At 39.6% G+C, this 16,878-nt stretch overlaps 1 long non-coding RNA gene across 1 annotated transcript in view; it reads right to left on the bottom strand.

Annotated features, from left to right (window-relative positions):
* Positions 1–5,398: 5,398 nt before the first annotated feature.
* Positions 5,399–16,878, bottom strand: part of LOC309643627 — a 98,233-nt gene continuing 86,753 nt past the window's right edge. Inside the window, exon 3 of the long non-coding RNA XR_014253910.1 lies at positions 5,399–7,438. This is a non-coding gene — a long non-coding RNA (uncharacterized lncRNA). The remainder of the gene's footprint in view (positions 7,439–16,878) is intronic.

Raw genomic sequence — 16,878 nt, 5'->3', positions numbered from 1 at the left:
ACAAACAAAACCCCAATTTAGTAGCAGGAAAGAAATCATAAAGATCAGAGCAGAAATAAATGAAATAGAAACAAAGAAAACAGTAGCAAAGATCAGTAAAACTAAAAGCTTGTTCTTTGAGAAGATAAACAAAATTGATAAACCATTAACCAGACTCATCAAGAAAAAGAGGGAGAGGACTCAAATCAATAAAATTAGAAATGAAAAAGGAGAAGTTACAACAGACACCGCAGAAATACAAAGCATCCTAAGAGACTATTACAAGCAACTCTATGCCAATAAAATGGACAACCTGGAAGAAATGGACAAATTCTTAGAAAGGTATAACCTTCCATGACTGAACCAGGAAGAAATAATAGAAAATATGAAGGGACCAATCACAAGTAATGAAATTGAAACTGTGATCAAAAATCTTCCAACAAACAAAAATCCAGGACCAGATGGCTTCACAGGTGAATTCTATCAAACATTTAGAGAAGAGCTAACACCCATCCTTCTCAAACTCTTCCAAAAAATTGCAGAGGAAGGAACACTCCCAAACTCATTCTATGAGGCCACCATCACCGTGATACCAAAACCAGACAAAGATACTACAAGAAAAGAAAATTACAGACCAATATCACTGATGAATATAGATGCAAAAATCCTCAACAAAATACTAGCAAACAGAATCCAACAACACATTAAAAGGATCATACACCATGATCAAGTGGGATTTATCCCAGGGATGCAAGGATTCTTCAATATAGGCAAATCAATCAATGTGATACACCATATTAACAAATTGAAGAATAAGAACCATATGATAATCTCAATAGATGCAGAAAAAGCCTTCGACAAAATTCAACACCTCTTTATGATAAAAACCCTCCAGAAAGTAGGCAGAGAGGGAACTTACCTCAACATAATAAAGGCCATATATGACAAACCCACAGCCAACATCGTTCTCAATGGTGAAAAACTGAAACCATTTCCTCTAAGATCAGGAGCAAGACAAGGTTGTCCACTCTCACTACTATTATTCAACATAGTTCTGGAAGTTTTAGCCACAGCAATCAGAGAAGGAAAAGAAATAAAAGGAATCCAAATCGGAAAAGAAGAACTAAAGCTGTCACTGTTTGCAGATGACATGATACTATACATAGAGAATCCTAAAGATGCTACCAAAAAACTACTAGAGCTAATCAATCAATGAATCTGGTAAAGTTGCAGGATACAAAATTAATGCACAGAAATCTCTTGCATTCCTATACAATAATGATGAAAAATCTGAAAGAGAAATTAAGGAAACAGTCCCATTTACCATTGCAACAAAAAGAATAAAATACCTAGGAATAAACCTACCTAGGGAGACAAAAGACCTGTATGCAGAAAACTATAAGACACTGATGAAACAAATTAAAGGTGATACCAACAAATGGAGAGATATACCATGTTCTTGGATTGGAAGAATCAATACTATGAAAATGACTATACTACTCAAAGCTATCTACAGATTTAGTGCAATCCCTATCAAATTACCAATGTCATTCTTTTACAGAACTAGAACAAAAAATCTTAAAATTTGTATGGAGACACAAAAAACCCCAAATAGCCAAAGGAATTTTGAGGGGAAAAAACAGAGCTGGAGGAATCAGACTCCCTGACTTCAGAGTATACTACAAAGCTACAGTAATCAAGACAATATGGTACTGGCACAAAAACAGAGATATAGATCAATGGAACAGGATAGAAAGCCCAGAGATAAAGCTACGCACCTATGGTCAACTAACCTATGACAAAGGAGGCAAGGATATACAATGGAGAAAAGACAGTGTCTTCAATAAATGGTGCTGGGAAAACTGGACAGCTACGTGTAAAAGAATGAAATTAGAACACTTCCTAACACCATACAGAAAAATAAACTCAAAATAGATTAGAGACCTAAATGTGAGACCAGACACTATAAAACTTTTAGAGGAAAACATAGGAAGAACACTCTTTGACATAAATCACAGCAAGATCTTTTTTGATCCACCTCCTAGAGTAATGGAAATAAAAACAAAAATAAACAAATGGGACCTAATGAAACTTCAAAGCTTTTGCACAGCAAAGGAAACTACAAACAAGACGAAAAGACGACCCTCAGAATGGGAGAAAATATTTGCAAATGAACCACGGACAAAGGATTAATCTCCAAAATATATAAACAGCTCATGCTGCTCAATATTAAAAAAACAAACAACAACTCAATCCAAAAATGGGCAGAAGACCTAAATAGACATTTCTCCAAAGAAGACATACAGATGGCCAAGAAGCACATGAAAAGCTGCTCAACATCACTAATTATTAGAGAAATGCAAATCAAAACTACAGTGAGGTATCACCTCACACCAGTTAGAATGGGCATTATCAGAAAATCTACAAACAACAAATGCTGGAGAGGGTGTGGAGAAAAGGGAACCCTCTTGCACTGTTGGTGGGAATGTAAATTGATACAGCCACTATGGAGAACAGTATGGAGGTTCCTTAAAAAACTAAAAATAGATTTACCATGTGATCCAGCAATCCCACTACTGGGCATATACCCAGAGAAAACCATAATTCAAAAAGACACATGCACCCCAATGTTCACTGCAGCACTATTTACAATAGCCAGGTCATGGAATCAACCTAAATGCCCATCGACAGACGAATGGTTAAAGAAGAAATGGTACATATGTACAATGGAATATTACTCAGCCATAAAAAGGAACGAAATTGGGTCATTTGTAGAGACGTGGATGAATCTAGAGACTCATACAGAGTGAAGTAAGTCAGAAAAAGAAATATTTTATATTAACGCATATATGTGGAACCTAGAAACATGGTACAGATGAACCAGTTTGCAGGGCAGAAATTGAGACATAGTTGTAGAGAACAAACGTATGGACACCAAGGGGGGAAAGTGGTGGGGGGTGGGGGGGATGAACTGGGAGATTGGGATTGACATGCAGACACTGATGTGTATAAAATTGGTGACTAATAAGAACCTGCTGTGTAAAAAAATAAATAAAATTCAAAAAACAAAAAAAGGAAAGTGGAAGCAGAGTGAGCGATTTACCCTGTTGTAATGCAAGCAGATGGTGAGGTCATGGGAACTTGTTTAAAGCCTTAGTGAACTGTCTCTTCAAATTAAGGAATTTTGAGAATTATTAAAGGTTCTGAGAAACCCCCATTACTCAAAAGATTGTATGTTCTTGCTGAGTGATCAGGCATCTCACCCCCTGTATGTTCAACCACAAGGAATACATAAGGGCATGGCTGATTGCTTTAATGAAATGCAGGTATTCACAGTCAAGGTAACATGCAGTGAGAGAGAGACAACCAGAGATAGCAAGCATTTCCCACTGAGCTGCCCTCCACTTAATGCAGTTGCAGGCTTTGAAGAATCACAGAGCTATCTGGTAAAAATAAAGTAACAGTTTCTGGAGAACCTTTCAAATGTGAATGGGTTTGGATCCCATTTCAAAGTTTCTTGGGCTCATATTTGGGAGGGCAACATTCTTATATATTGGGATGACTGAGAATCTACCTTAAAAACACAGCTAAGCTTTAAAAGGAGTTAATCTAAAATCGCATGAGGCCTGTGCCAATATATATATTTTAATCATATGAGTCATTATTAAACTGAATTTAATTTTAAAAATAAAATGAAAAACCATGGTCTTGTCTGGACTAAGAAACCATTATTTACCTAGTTAGTGAAATAGCTTTATTTATTTTTTTTTTCGTTTTTCTTTTTTTAAATTTATTTCATTTTTGGCTGCATTGGGTCTTGGTTGCTGCGCACGGGCTTTCTCTAGTTGCAGTGAGCGGGGGCTACTCTTTGTTGCGGTGCACGGGCTTCTCATGGCGGTGGCTTCTCTTGTTGCGGAGCACGGGCTCTAGAGCGCAGGCTCAGTAGTTGTGGCGCACGGGCTTAGTTGCTCTGGGGCATGTGGAATCCTCCCGGACCAGGGCTCGAACCCGTGTCCCCTGCATTGGCAGGCAGATTCTTAACCACTGTGCCACCAGGGAAGTCCCAGGGAAATAACTTTAAATTGTGGTTCTTTTTGGTAACCACAAAAAGATGAGCTATACAAGATATTTACACTAAATCATTGTGTTTTTGCAAGTTTAATACCCGATGTTTTTAGATTGGCAATTTGGAGCTAATATAAAAGAGACTGTTAGACCTGAAAAGGCCATTGGCCATGAACTAATTCAAATCCAGTTTGTTACAGATGAGAAAAATGAGGCCAGGTAAAGGAGTGACTCTCTTTAAGTCTTTAAGCTATGCAGCAGTAGCTGATAGAAAATATGCCAGAACTCAGGAACAGGGAATAGATGTAATTTCAAACGCAGGTCTGATATTATCAAGCTCAAATTACAAAATTGTAACCTTCAATTTCCATATAAGATAGGCATTTTCTATGAAGCACATCTTATAATACATAATCCACTGATTTAAATGAGAAAAAAAATACACAGTGACTAAGAAAGGGGAAGAAATCTAAACTCAGCTTGTTTTCTTCACTGAATACAGCAAACCAAAAACTTGTTTAAATTATTCAGAAGCTAAAATAATCCTCTACATGAAAAATATCAAAATTAAATTCTGGTCTAATTCAAATGATTATTATCACAATCTTACCATCTGGAAACCCACGTTCTCTAAAAAAAATTTTATCACGAAATTGTGAGTTCTATAGAAAACCCAGTAGTTACTTTCTTAGTCTGAAAGTTGAGATCAACAGCATAACATTTCATAACATTCTGATGAAGAAATAATCCTCAGTCTTAAAATAAGTGAACTCGTGGCATGAGTTAAAATATGCCAGATTTTATGACTGACCCATACAAGAAGTTGGCTGTTTTCTCTTCCTTATGAAAGCTGTCTTGAGTAGGACAGAGAACTCCTGAAGGAGAGGGAAAGTATATCCTACCTTAAGAAGGGTCTGTGCCTCAGTTATGGGGAGCTGGATGCATGGGAGGATGGAGCCAGAGGAAGGGCAGCCTCTGGTTGGCGCCACGTCCAAAGCCGGGTGTGCAAACCACGTGAAGACTTAAAGCGTAAATTCAGATGATGATCAAAGGCAATATTCCATACGAGAACCTAAGTGCCAAAAGGCAACTGGAGGAAATGGGTAGAGTCTCGAGGTTGTGAATTATTTCCTTTTCCTCACAGATCCAGTGGCAGCTGGAGATTTGGATCCGGTGCTTTGTGAGAGGAAGTCAGCTTGAACTCAGAAGGGTGTTTGGGCTCTAATCAAGCAGCACTGGGACCAGAGTCAAACTCATCTCTATCAAGACAAGAAGAGGCTTCCCTTGGGAAAAACAGGGTAGTGCTCAAGGAGAATGACAGGTGCACTAGGGAAAAAAGAGGCTCTACCTGTGTGAAATTTCCAGATTTGTTACAGGAAGAGGGAAAGAGAGTAGGATATAAAGAAAGCCAAAGAAAGAACACAAGAAAGTGGATGAAGGAGGGAAAGGAAGATGTTAGGGAGGGGAGAGAAGAGAACAGATCTTAGAAATTCAAATACTCTCACAGCAGACACTACAAGATTATGAGTCACTCAGTCCTATGGGACTCATAGTTCACGCCCCAGATGTGAGCCCGGTACAGTGGGGATATGTGGAATTTGTCACGGGAGAGGGAGTCCTTGCTTAGCCACTTACTGGATGAATACCATTGAGTGAATCACCTTCTCTATGCATCAGTTTTCTCCTCCACAAAATTCAAATAAAAGATGCATTCACAGTCTTACTGTGAACACTAAGAAATGTACATGAACACATTTTGTAAGCCATACCTTGCTCTGCACATGACCATTATCATGCTACTTGCAGATCACATAACGTTCAGTGACGTTTTCCTTCAGTCTACTTCTTTCTAAAGCACAGTTATTAAGAGTTGGTTGTGAATGGACAGCTAAGAACCTGGGGTGAATCCTCACAAATCTGAGGCTAGCCATGGGGTTAAATGCTAGCGCAGGTGTGACCTTCAACCTGTCCTGTCCCAAACCTTCCTACCAGGGGTGTAACAAGAGCCAGGGATGCTGTAGAAGACATTCTCAAATCCGTGGTTTTCTTAGTAAAGTGGTAGAAGGAAAGTGACTGATAGTAAATTATAGTAAAACATGCCCTGCCCTTCTACCTTTTCTCTGCTACGTAGTTCAACTTCTAGATTTTGTGTCTCCAAATACCAGCCTTCTTGGTATGTTTATAAATACCAACCAGTAAAAAAAGTAAAAAATAAAGAATGAAGTTCTTTATGTATTTTTATTTTAAATGAACAGTTTAAAAGCCTTTTCATGGATTTAATTTTTTTTTTTTTTCAAAGCAGCTTGGAGATAGAGCTATAACCTAAGAGATTGGTTTTTCCCTCTGTGCTGAGCCTGGAGAGCATAGCATCTGAGATCTGGCCTTCATTCTACATAAACGGGGAACTGAGTGGGAAGGGGACTTGCCCAGGGACACAATGATCGACTATCAGATTGGGACAAGGATTCCAATCTCCAGTATTCATGGCACCAGACTTCACCTACTGTGAGCTCCTCTAGAACAGAAGCTAATTCTCCATTTTGGCTGCGTATCAGAACCACCTGGGGACTTTTTAAAATCCCAGTGCCCCAGCTACACCGCATACCAAGTGAATCAGAATCTCTGGGGGTGGGACCCAGGCATTACTACTTCTCGTAGCTACTCAGCAGACAAGTTTGAGAACTCATGTTCTAGAGGACAATATTGAGTTTTGTATTCATGTAAATAATAATGGCTCAGTTGATGGAGTACTTTTCTTCATTCAGGCTATTGCATCAAGCGCTTTTCTGCTTTATTCCATCCAGGGCCTTGCTGCAGCCTTCTAAAGTAAGTTCTGCTATTATTCCCATCTTACAGCAGAGCAACCCGATGCCTATCCAAGAGAAACACCTTGCTCAAAGCCAAGTAGTTCTCAAGAAGCAAAGTCCAAACTAGAACCCGGAGCTCTTACGGACTAGGCTACACGACATCTCTAACCTGACAGGCAGCCCTTCTTTGGCTGAGAGAGGAGTCACCAAGGTCTGTCCAGTGACTATTTCTTAATCTCTACTCATAACTCGACAAAAATTTCATTATAGATCAAGAGAGCTGACCTTAAGGTGTGAATCCACTATCAGTCACACAAGTAACCTGAACTTATACACGATGCCAGATGTGGGATCCCACAGTAGAACACTGACTTTTGCGTAGCAGCCCAAAGGGCTATTTTCAGGAAAATATGGGGCCATAACACATAGTTTTGCCTCAGGGTTGGTTCCACTTGATTCTGTTGACTGACTATCCAGATGCTAATATTTTCATAGGACATGTCCGTCCATGTCATCCCAATCTTACTTCTCACAGGAGCACCTGATGTCCAGCCCAGCACTTATCTGCGGTCTCCTCCAAAGTAAAACTGAAAGAGGATGGAAACAATGTAGAGTGAGAAATAGCTCTCTATTATAGTTATTTTAGGATTGATTTTGATAAACACAAGTCCAAGGACAAGTTCTCAGAGGTCTTGAAATTCCCTAGAAGACTCATTTAACAATTTAAAATACCATATTCTGAATTATTGGCACAATTGCTTTATTTCCAAATCCTTTCTCATAGTTCCAGTGTCCAAGTTTGCACTTATATTTACAAATGAGTTGTCACCAAATAGGGCTACTTTAACTGTCCCAGGCTAATGAGAAAAGAACAAAGGCAAATTTAGCAGGCAAATGATGAACTCCTGCCATGTGAACTCTAAATGACATCACTGTGAACTGCGGGGATGAAGGTTCTGAAGCAGTGCAAGAAGTGGTGAAAAAAATTGACTTCAGTCCGCCAGATTGGGAAAGGCATATGCAAATTAAAGGAATAGTCCATACCGTAGCCCTAGTGCAAGCGGCAGTTTAGTTTCAGCACAATTAATTACTCTTGGCAATTTGAATTATTTTTGTTTTTGTAATTTGGTTTTAGCTTGTTAATTTGTTCTGACTTCAAAGTAGTATGAATTAAAATCATAAGAAATTTAGACCTAGTTTTGTGTGTATGCGTATTTAAACAACATGAGGATAAAATAGTCTAGTTCAATATTGCAGGGTCTGTGAAAACATTTACCTTTAAAAGGGTCCACACACAATGGAGTCTGATTCTGACCAGCATGAAAGCTTAGCTCTCATGGTTCTGGGTGAGTTCCCCAGAGGTACCATGCACTGCCCGAATCAGCTCCCCATGGACCAAGGATGGGAAATACATAGCATGTAACACTTTGCACAACTTTATTGGCATTTAAGAGATTTTGCTTTAAGCTGCTAATCTAATTTTTCTATTCTCAGGCTCATGTTAATGTTCCAGTTAAACAGAAAATGAGAAAATGAAAAAAAAAGATGTGTTTTTAATAAATTGAATTTCCATTTGGGCTTTATTAAAATCACCGTGGAAATTACCATGGGAAAGTTTGTCTCAGAAAATGATGATATCAATGATCATTTCTATTCTTGTGATAAAAAAAGAGGCAATATTAGGTGTGGACAAAATGTAGGCAAAATAGTAGACAGTGCCACTCATTAGGGAACAGTCCCAGGGCAGGAACGATCTTGCTCCCCTGTGAATTCCTCGCACCCCAAACAGTCCTAACGTATGATGGGTAAGTGCTTGCTAGTTAATTGCTGTGACTTGCTTGGCATGCTGCCCTCCAGGACTCACAGCTGGAATGTTCCCACAACCCTGCCCCTATATTTAGGATCCAGTGAAGCAACCTCAAGACAGAAATCCTGCAGCTCAGCATCAAGTCAGCCTAGAGGCACATCCCATCCTCTGCTCCTGGTAGCTTGTCTCCCTGATTCTGAGCTTCTAGTTCACGAAAAGGGGCCCTGAACTGATCTTTCTGTTTCTCCGGAGATTGGCGTTCTTTCCTTGAATTTAGCCCCCCAGGTCCTCCGGGTGTCAGTCACCTGCCCGCCTCTACCTCTGGCCATTCTGCTGCTAGATGATGCCATCCCTCATGCAGGAGGTGGTAGATACGGAGATTGAGACTCTGGGCTGAGCAGACACACGCGTGGTGCCTTGTTCGAGAAGGGAGATAACAGATGTGCTGCTTTCTACCTGTCTGGACCTGGCCAAGTGATTTACCATCTATGGCTACGAGTTTTCATCTGTAAAATGAGCTTAAAAATGATTTATAAGCCAGTTATGAGGAACAAATGAATTAATTTGTATAAAGCATTTGGAACAATGCCTGACTCACAGTAAGCACTCAGAAACGAGGGCTGTACTTCTTGTAGGTCTCTCATATGCCCACACTCATGCCCGGTGGCCCTGGTAATGATAACATGCCATCCTGGATGCTGCTCCAGCCACTGAATTCTGGTTTTCTGACCTGCTTTCTTCTACTTCCTTTGGTTAACTGCTACGTGCTTCCCTGCCTGAGGGCCCCGTACCATCAAGTGCATCTTTAAGTAATACCTAGCTACTATTTCATAGTCTTTAAGCCCTGCAGGGCCCTAGCTTGGCCTGAACCTCCCCTGAACAAACTTCATTTTGACACCTGTTCAGGTATAGACACTAGGGCTTTCCAACAAGAGAATGTGTCCTTACCTGGTGCTATAGGCCCAACCCACTGGGTCCTAAATGCATCTATTCCCTTACTGTCCTGTAAGCAATCCCCTAGGAGTAAGGACACAGTGACAGATCTGCACAGACAGATCACAGCTGAAGGTCTGGAGCAAAAGACAAGAGAAAGCTAAGAAAGCTGCCTAAAGACACTGTCAAAGGAGCAATTCGCCTTTGTCATTTTTCAGAGCTTTTTATTTCACAAAGTACTAGATTCTCTCATTTTGTCCTCACAGAAACACAATGAAAGAGCAGAATATTTGGATGACTAACATAGTGCTGGGTACAGTTTTACCAGATGTGGACCCTCTAAAAGTAGCTGATATGCTCCCAAAATAAGGTTCAAGTGTCATATTAAAAACTGGCTATCGGGGCTTCCCTGGTGGCGCAGTGGTTGAGAATCTGCCTGCCAATGCAGGGGACACGGGTTCAAGCCCTGGTCTGGGAAGATCCCATATGCCGCGGAGCAACTGGGCCCGTGAGCCACAACTACTGAGCCTGCGCGTCTGGAGCCTGTGCTCCGCAACAAGAGAGGCCGCAATAGCGAGAGGCCCACGCACCGCGATGAAGAGTGGCCCCTGCTTGCCGCAACTAGAGAAAGCCCTCACACAGAAACGAAGACCCAACACAGCCAAAAATAAATAAATCAATAAATAAATTTAAAAAGAAAAAGAAGGAAAAAAAAAAAGTGATTCCTGAATAAACTTGCCAAGACTGCACGTTGCCTAAACAGCCACCCTTCTCTCTGTGCCACCCCCTCTTAAAAACAAAACAAAACAAAAAAAAACACGGCTATCGCTTTTTGCACTTTTCCTCATGCCTTTAGCCCATGGTGCTCTTCTGGTAACTTTAATAGTCTATATCTTTCTCCACTGATGATTCTTGACTGCTGATTCAGTTCTTGCTTTTCTGACTCTTTCAATTCAACAGCCTCCATTTTGGAACATTCTCAGACTGGACATTGGCTTCCTTAGATCCCCACTTCTACAATACCCCTTGACTTTTCATATCACAAATATCTCAACTTGAGATCCTCCTCTTGCTCCCACAATGTGAATTTTGGTTACACCTGTGGTGGGTAGACCAAAGGTGACCCCCGAAGATCACCACACCCTAGTGGTCACGCCTTGTATAAAAACTTCCCTCAAGTGTGGGAGGGACCTGTGATTTGCTTCTAGCCAACAGAATATGGTGAAAGTGAAGGGATTTTGCAGATGTAAAAAAGACCTCAAATGGGTTGATTTTGAATTAGCCAAAAGGGAGTATATCCTGGGGTGGCCTGACTTTGGTGAAAGCCCTTACAAGAAGGACTGGGTCCTCTTTAAGGAGAGCTTATCTTTCCTGGCTTGAAGAAGCCCACATGGCAAGGAGCTGTGGGTGGCCTCTAAGCTCTAAGATGGCTGCCTTCAGCCAGCACAAAGCTGGGGCCCTCACTCACAGAGCCACAGGCAATTAATTCTGCCAACAACCTAAATGAACTTGGAAAAGTATTCTTCTCCAGTTTAGCATTCAGATGAGAACACAGCCCACACCTTGATTGAAGCCTTGTGAGAACCTGAGCCAAGGATTCAGCTAAGTCCTGCCTGATCTCCCAACCCACAATAAAGGCCACAGTCACAGGAGCTGATCAACAACATGACAGTTGTTTAGAAAAACTATAAAATTATAGCAAACTTGAAACAACCAGGGTGATAAGCCTTAGGGGGGACAACATAAAAAAAAAAAAACCAAATCAAATGTAGAATGGCCAGTTCAATAAAATCATACTAAATTTAACTTGAGGTTTGACACGTTTACTATTTTGAGTTAGTCCCCAAATTCCTTCTCAAAATGCATGACTATGTGCAGTCTTATTAAAGAAACAAGTTGGAGCATCCCTGCATTGACAAGCAGACAGAATGTAAACCAGTGGGCATGTGAGAATCCAATAGGATGCATAAGAGTACAAAGGATAAATGGGCACCATCCCATGGTGGTGATCAGGAGAGCCAGGCAGCCCTATACTCCTAAGTGGAGTCAAGAAATGGATGCTTGTAGAAAGGCAGAGACTATCACTGAAAGGCCCTCTTCGCCTCTGCACACACTGAAAAACACAATCACAGATCACAATATCTACAGAGGAACCTACAGAGTTCCTTTCTATTCTTTTGCGAAGATCTCTCATACCATAGAAAAGGGGACTGAAATTAAGCAAATATATGGTACTTTAATAAATATGGTACATTAGAAACTCTGAGTTTGGGGTCTCTTCATTTTTTATAAGGTTGTAATTGAAAACTTAGTTTAACGACACATTTACTTTAGGGATCCCTATCACTGGTCACTGTGATGCTCCCCTCTGTGCCTCTAGGACAATAGTGGGAAGTGGCAAGATAGAAAATGAATGCTAGTCAGTGGTATGTATCTATCACAGAAGGGCCAGGTGTATGCGGTTGCCCACAGACACAGAATTCAATGCTGGGAGGGCTTTTGTGCTCTCTACTCCAATTTTTATATATGGGGCAGGAAAATCTATCTCACTTTCAAAATCAGCATTGACCCTGTTTCTAGAATGTTCTTCCTTCTTATTTGTTTAATCACTGTCATTCTAGATCTATCTTCTGGAATGATTTTGAACTAGTCTCATCAGCCTCCACATGGCAGCCCTTCCGATGTGTAAAGACAGTTGTCATTGTCCCTGAGCATTTTCATTTCCTCTTGGGAGCTCAGCGCAATGAAGAGCAGAGTAGGAAAGCCATTGCCTGAGATAAGAACCCTGTAATTAGGCTAACTGTTTCTCAGGTTTCTCCCTCTTCTTCATTCTGAGACTGATCCTGATGACCAATATCTTAATGCTGCTCCTAGTAGATCTATCAACTCAGGATAACTCAAGAGTGAGACCACGGATACTCAAACTATGCTCTGAAGAAAAGAGGGAGTCATGGGCAGGGTGTCTATTCAGAATTCAAAGGAGAAACTCTGCTTTGATGTGTATACATATTGAGCTTCTATGCAAAGTTTTATTTTAAGTTCTCCTATTTTTTAAAAAAAAGTTAGAAAACCATCACCCTAGTCCGTCTGTAATATATCTAATTTGAATAACCTTTTTGCAAACTTGATTCTAGACTTTAAGGCCAGGAATTTTCATACCTGATTAGAATGCAAAGATTTTGATGTGCTATATATGTACAATGAAAGAGTCACACCAAAAATTGTGACAGAGAAATCTTGAAATTAAAACCATGAGCAGAGTTTAAAAAAAAAAAAAAAAAGATGTAGGTTTGAATATAAAGAACCACTCAATAGAATTCCTTTTCACTAAAAACCAGCAACACATCTGACATTTTATTTGCTATGATTTTATTTACATGATATTCTTGAGAAAGCAAAAATTTAGGGACAAAAAATAGATCGGCAGTACCCCAAGTGAATTTATTGGGGTAATGAAACTGTTCTATACATCTTGCTTATGGCTGTTGGTATATGACAATGTGTATGTGTCAAAATGTATAGAACTTTAAGAAAAAAAGGTGAATTTTATTGCAGGTAAATTATACGCAGATGATATAATTTTGTTTGCAGAAAATATATAATATTGATTTTATAAAAATTAAAACTTTTGTATTGGAAATGACACCATTCCATAAAGTGAAGAAAATATTTGTAAATCATTTGTCTGATAACGGACTGTATCCTGAAATTATGTAAATGGTACTTACAACTTAATAAGATTAAAAAGCCAAGAAATAGAGAAAGTACATGACCAGACATTTCTCCAAAGATACACAAATGACTAATAAGCACATAAAAAGATGATTACCATCATTAGTATCAAAACCACAATGAGACAGCACTTCATACCCACTAGTATGCCTACATTCAAAAAAAGAGAAAATAACGTGTTGATGAGGATACAGAGAAATTGTAACCTTCATACATTGCTGGTAGGAATATAAAATGGGGTAAATGCTACTTTTAAAAAGTTTGGCAATTCCTCAAAATGTTAAACATGGAGTTTTTATATGACTCAGCAATCCCACTCGAGGTTATATACAGAGAAGCAGAAGTATAGGTATACACAAAAACTACATGAATTTTTCCTAGTTTTTTGTACTGAGGTAAAATACATAGAACATAAAAGTTACTATCTTAACCATTTGTAAATGTACAGTTCAGTAGTATAAAGTACATTCATAATGTTGTGTGACCATCACCACCATCCATTTCCAGAACTCTTTGTAACCTTGTACCACTAAAACTCTGTACCTATTAAATACTACTTCCCCATTTCCTCCTCTCCCTAGCCCCTGGCAACCACCATTCTACTTTTTGTCTCTATGGTTTCGACTCCGGTAAGTATCTCATATAAATGGAATCATATGGTATTTGTCTTTTTGTGACTAATTTCACTTAGCATAATGTCCTTAAGGTTTATTCATGTTTTAGCACATGTCAGAATTTCCTTCTTTTTTAAGGCCAAATAATATTCCATTGTGTGTGTATGCCACGTTTTGCTTATCTGTTTATCCCTCAGTGGGCACTTGGGTTGCTGCTTCCACATTTTAGATATTGTGAATAATTTTGCTAAGAACATGGGTGTACAAATATCTCTTCAGAACCCTGCTGTTAATTCTGTGGGGTATATATTCAGAAGTGGAATTACTGGATCATGTACCTGAGTGTTCATGGCAGTGTTATTCATACTAGCCAAAAGTGGGAACAATCCAAATGTTCATCAACTGATAAATAGATAAATAAAATATGGCATATCCATGCAATGGAATATTACTCCACACTAAGAAGAAATTACTCATACATGCTACTACATGGATAAACCTTGAAAACATAGGGCCAAGTTAAATTAGCCAGCCACAAAAGACAACATATTGTATAATTCATTCATATAAAATATTCATAGTTGGCAAACTTATAGAGACAGAAAGCAGATTAATGCTTGTCAGGGAATGGGGTGGGGAAAAATTAATAAGGAGTGATTGCCAGTACAGAGTTTCTTTTTGGAGTGATGAAAATGTGCTAAAATTGGATTGTGGTGATGATTGCATGAATCTGTGAATGTACTGATCTTAAAGCCAATTCAATTGCACACTTTAAATGGTGAGTTGTATGGTATATGACTTATATAATCAATAAAGCTGTTAAAATAATTATACCTCAACAAACCTGACTCAAAAGAGAAACAATTTTAAACTTCCAAGGTCCAAAGAAAAAAGGGCAAAACACACAAACAGCAAGTTTCTCTTAGAAAGGAATATAAATAACCAATACCATATAAAATGCTCAATTTATCAATAGTCAAACTAATGCAAATAAAACAAAAATGAGATTTTTCCCAATAAAATTCACAAAACTTAGAGATTGGCAATAACCAGTGTTGGTGAAGTTATAATTAATCTTCCCACCCTCAGGACTCATAAATGCTCAACTGAAACAAATTTTGTAGAAAGAACTTTTGTAATACATTTCCAAGTGAGTAATGTGCATAACTTTTTATCTAATTTTAAGGCCTTAGTAGCACAGGTTTTATAATCAAACATTCAAAACTGTTCCAGCGGTGCTTGGCATGGAATTGACCTCCCAACAGCGTCTGTCCAGAAGGGACCCTGCTGAGGCAGGGATTGACCTTTGGTTCCAAGCTGTGAGGAAGGTGTGAAGGGTCCTGAGACAGAGGTTGGGACAGACAAGGGGGCTGAGACTTGAGGCACATAGTGGTCCTTACTGAGAATTGCAAACTGGTCAGTTGTATACAATTTGGTACAGACTTTCTATATTTCAACAATTACTCTTGTCTTACTGACCAAAAGTTGGCCCTATAAAAATACAGGTGTTGAAAATGCATGCAGTGGACATCATCACAGGATGTTTATAATATCAGAAGAATAGTGCTCATCTTTAGGGGACTGGTTACGAAAATTGTGGTACATCTAGAAAATATGCTAGCCTGTGGCCACTACACATGATTTGAAAATATACACTGTTAACGTGCAGAAGTCTCTGCAATATTGAATGAAAAAATTACTTAACATTGATAGTAAAATTATAAAAATGTGAAAGTATTCATTCACATATGCTTGTGTGCACAAATAAAGAAATATCACCTGGAAGGTGCCAGTGACACCTCTTCCATGAAGTATTTGCTAATCAAGTCCAAGTCCTTGCCATCATGTAGCTCGTATCCCAATGTTGTGGGAAGAGGAGGAGGAAGAGTGAGTTTGGGGAAACGGTAAGCAATAATAAAATATGATAAATTCAGAAAAATGAAAAGTTCGATGAATAAAACTTACAAAAGTGAGAAATGAGAGGAAGGGCTTTGGGTGGGCTGTGGTGGGGGGTGATATTTAGCAAGGATGGTCAGAGGAGAACTCTCTGAGGAGGTGACATTTAAACTGAGATCACAGTGATGAGAGCGAACCAGGTATGTAAAAATATGGAGCAAAGAGTTCCTGCAGAATGAACGATAACTACACAAAGATCCAGAGACGGAAGTGTGGTTGGTGTGCTCAAGCCACAGCATAAGGCCAGGGGAGTAGGGGGGCAATGAGCCAGGGAGAGCTGGCTGGAAAGGGAGATTGAGACCAGATCACATGGACCCATGTGGGTTTTGTCAGCCATGGCATAGAAACTTGATTATTATTTTAAGTGAGATGGTAATCTATGGCAGAGAAAAAAAAATATCGTTTACTTTAAAAAAGATTACTAGGCTGCTGGTCAGTGAATTTACTGCAGAATAGAAGCTAGGAGGACAGCAGGTGTCATTGCAGTGGCACAGGCGAGGGATGCTGATATGCACAGGGATGGCAGCTGTAGATGTGATCAGGTAGTGAGAAGGGGTCAGATTTGGGGGCATTGTAGAAGTACTCCTCACCAGACAGCTGGTGGATTGGAGGTGGGGTTGAAGGAATGAGAAATATCAAGGCTTTCTGCTAGATATCTGACTTGCACAACTGTGAACAATAATGGCTCTGACCAGGGGAGGAGCATGTTAGGGTGTTTGGGAGTATCTAAAACTGAGCAGGACCCCGTGGGGCCCTCGTGGGTACAAATCCTTCCCGTGTTCCCCATTTCTTGTTTGTAGGAAATAGGCTTCATTCAGCTTCCTTAACCTTCCCTGAGTTCCAAAGGGCAGATTCAAACAGTTGCTGATCAGGGAAGGGAGGGAACAAAGAAACAGGGGAGAAGCAGTCAAGAAACAACAGTGCAGCCTTGGGGCAGGGTCCTGGTTCCTCAAAGAATATACAAAACATTATCTCTGAGCTCTTC

The sequence above is a fragment of the Balaenoptera physalus genome (genome assembly GCF_965194825.1).
Source record: "Balaenoptera physalus genome assembly, chromosome: 15".
Taxonomy (NCBI): Eukaryota; Metazoa; Chordata; class Mammalia; order Artiodactyla; family Balaenopteridae; genus Balaenoptera; species Balaenoptera physalus.
This window is presented reverse-complemented; position numbering and strand designations above follow the sequence as displayed.